Consider the following 3,695-nt stretch of genomic DNA (forward strand, 5'->3'; position numbering starts at 1 on the left):
TCTCCCCCTCTCTCTGTCTCTCCTCTGTTTGAGTTCTCTCTCTCTCAAAATAAATAAATGAACACTAAAAAATAAATTTAAAAAAAAAGACATTCTGTGAAAGACACATCAACAGGTATAGGAGGTTGATAAGCCATGTCTCCTTACCTAATTCAGACCTTCCCACTGAAAACAATCAATGTGCAAGCAGAATTTCTATTCAATTGAATTATTTTTGAATGTATGAGAGGGGTTTACCACTTAAAGTCATCCTTTTGGTAAAATGTACTTTTTTTTAAATGAAGAATCACTCAGTAATTTATCTTTACACTGACACAGATTTTCATCAATTCTTTTTTTTTTTTTTTAAAAACCAGAACATGTATTGTGTGACTAATCATCGAAATCCTTAAGATGAACTAGATGGTGCAACCACTGCCTTCTTGGGTTTAGGTGTTGTTACTTCATAGAATCCATGCCTGAATTTGAGGTACAAAATTCTTGGGTGCCTCGTTGGACCGGTCCCAGGGGTATTTCATTATTTAGCCTCGGCACTTCAGCTATACTTTTTCTTTCATTTGGCAGGATTATCACATTTACCACAGGTCGACTCCTGAAGGTAGCAGGTCTTAGGGCCACAGTGGCAGCACAACGTGTGCATCTTACTGCAACACTTTCCAAATGACAACCCCTTTGTCATCTTGTTTTCTGCATTGGAGACCAAAGAGCTCGTCAATTCATTTTGTTGGAAATGCGGGACACTTGTAATTTTACTATTCTTTCTGAATTTGGAGCCAAAATTTCAAAATTATTTTCCCAGAAATCCTAAAATTTATTGAAATCTTACTCTGGTTGTTTAGCATAAGGAAACTGACACTATCGAATCCATTTCTAAAACCACTAAATTGCAAACAAATCCTCTTAAAAGTTAGAAAGATGTAACATTTTCATTTAAAAATATAAATACTATTGGGGCATCTGGGTGGATCAGTTGATTAAGCATCTGACTTCGGCTCAGGTCGTGATCTCATGGCTCGTGAGTTTGAGCCCCAAGTCGGGCTCTTTGCTGACTGTTCACAGCCTGGAGCCTGCTTCAGTTTCTGTGTCTCCCTCTCTCCTAGCCCTCCCCACCTCTCTCTCAAAAATAAACATTAGAAAAAAAGTTTTAAATATAAATACTGTCCAATTAACATAAATACTGTAGACAACCTATGATTTCCAATAAATCTTTGTGGAAATACTTTTCCAGTGTATTTACTAGCCCCATCCCCTGAAAATAATTTAAATCTCTCATTTCAAGTGTTTTTAATTAATATTATGTTCTAGCTCCCTTAGGAAATAACTTTCGAAATATAAAATGAATTATGTCACCTAGATTAAAACAAGAATCATTTTTGTTTTGTTTTTAAAACAGGCTTCTGAATATAAGCTACAGCTGCAGTAATCTTTTGCCCAACCCCCCCCCCCCACCTCAAAAATCCTCATAGATATCAGCCTTCAGGAAAGTTCCTCTATAGCAACCTGTGGCCTGCTCACAAACCTTAATTAGTTTGAGAGATCATGACATAGACCCTCTTCAAACTGGATAGGAGTGGTAGCTCTCTGCAGAGAAACAGAGCAAGCTTTTGTACCAGGTAATTTAAGGAGCAGCAACAGGCTAATATGTAGACAAGAGAGGGTAGAGCATGTGGTGTGGTTCTCAGCAGAACGGCAGGCCTCTAATGAGGCCCAGTAGTGGATAGCAGCTGGTAAACTTGGGGCTCAAAATAGGAGGCTCGGAGGGCCTTTATTTGCTAACAAAAGACTGCAAATTGCTCAAAGGCCTGTGGAGGCAATGAGAACATGTTCATATGGTGAGCCAGCATATAAAATTTTGAAAACAAATATTACAATATATGAATTTACATTGCAATGAGAATCAGAAGGGTTCCATGATTGTGGACATTTCAGTAAGAATAGGTACAAAAGTTGACTATTAAATTTTGTATAAGAAAATCACCACCTGCTCTCTGTCTGTTCTGGAATACCCAGACTGAAACGCACGCAGTGAGTGTTGTAACCATTTGTATGGCCATGCCGTGCATTCTGTCTGCAACCCCAGACAAATGACAATGAAAGCATGATGTGTTTTATAGAGTGTTACAAAATTAATGGAATTCATGCATGATGGAATTAATTCCCAGATACTCAACAATAAATTAATAATATGGCAATCATATAAACCAGAAGAGAAAGCTCAAATCTCTTGTGATACAAGCTGGAGACCAAGACTGACCCATACCTTAAGGATTGATCCTAAACAGGTTCTTGTAGATCCTTTGCACAGTTTGTTTTTGAATACCTGGCATTAATCTCAGTAGTTCCACAGGCTGGGAAGCACAACCAGGGACTCCCAAAGGACAACCACCCATATGAATACTAAATACATACCATTTGGTTAAATATTGAACTTGTTCACTTGTCATTTCCGAACACCACTCTGAGAAATCTCAGAAGTTTGTTTCTACAATTCAGTGTCTCTTGAGAAAAAAATTTTCAGTGATTTTTTTTTTTTAATTTTTTTTTTTTCAACGTTTTTTATTTATTTTGGGGACAGAGAGAGACAGAGCATGAACGGGGGAGGGGCAGAGAGAGAGGGAGACACAGAATCGGAAACAGGCTCCAGGCTCCGAGCCATCAGCCCAGAGCCTGACGCGGGGCTCGAACTCACTGACCGCGAGATCGTGACCTGGCTGAAGTCGGACGCTTAACCGACTGCGCCACCCAGGCGCCCCAAAAATTTTCAGTGATTTAAAAAAAAAAAAAGTACCAGTATAAGCAGTAATCCTTTAAGTAAAAGGAGAGTTCTTCTGGCATCCATTACAGATCCAAAGTAGAAAGGAGAATCAGGCTTAAAAACATATGTCACAAGTCATGCTTCTTCCATTCTCTTATGATAATCTGAACCTCTCATTAATTGCAGAGAAACCCCCTTAGCAATTTCTAACACAAGTCATAAATGCAGGGCTTTATTATTCTGTGGACGTCTTTGAACCATTCTAGTTGTGATCCCTTGATTTATAACTGGGGGTTATTTTTGACTCACATTTTTCCCATCCTCCTCACATCTTCTTCGTCATGTTTTTCCAATCCTTCATCTGAAAGATGTCTCACTTTGTAGTCATACTTCAGTTCAGATCACACCATCGCGGCTCTGGATCAGTGTTGAAAGGACAAGCTACTACCTGCCCAACTTGGTCCCCATCTTGTTGATGGAGTTCAGCTCCTCCGTGCCTCAAACTCTATATTAACCAAGAGCCTCATTTCCTGAAGATCTTTCTAACTTCAAAGCCTTCCGCCAATCATTCTCAAGTCCACACCTGGTATTTCCTGCAAGCATTACTCCCCCAGCAACCCTCCACTTCTTCATGGAAGTTCCTCATCCCTACTCCAACTATCTCCATACCCTGACTCATACCATCTCCCATGTAATTGTTTCCTCATTGTTGCACACGCATTTTGGTCCCTATGCTAGACTGTAGGCAGAAAATGAATTTTCTGCTGGCACTCAAGTAATTTAACAAATGTGTATAGAGAGCACTGAATGAATCAAGTACAATGTTGTTAATTCCTGGTAATCCAGATATGCACATTTGAAATGCACGTTACAACCCACATCACATATCAGATATAATTTTTAAAGTTTCTTCCTCCTCTTCTTGAACAGGCAACACTAA

General features: G+C 39.2%; 1 pseudogene; it reads right to left on the reverse strand.

Moving 5' to 3' along the window:
- Positions 1–388: 388 nt before the first annotated feature.
- On the reverse strand, positions 389–679 carry LOC109263286 (60S ribosomal protein L37-like; annotated as a pseudogene).
- Between the last annotated feature and the right edge of the window lie 3,016 nt (positions 680–3,695).

Source organism: Panthera pardus, unplaced genomic scaffold (assembly GCF_024362965.1).
Source record: "Panthera pardus isolate Hobbes unplaced genomic scaffold, ASM2436296v1 HiC_scaffold_17, whole genome shotgun sequence".
Classification (NCBI taxonomy): domain Eukaryota; kingdom Metazoa; phylum Chordata; class Mammalia; order Carnivora; family Felidae; genus Panthera; species Panthera pardus.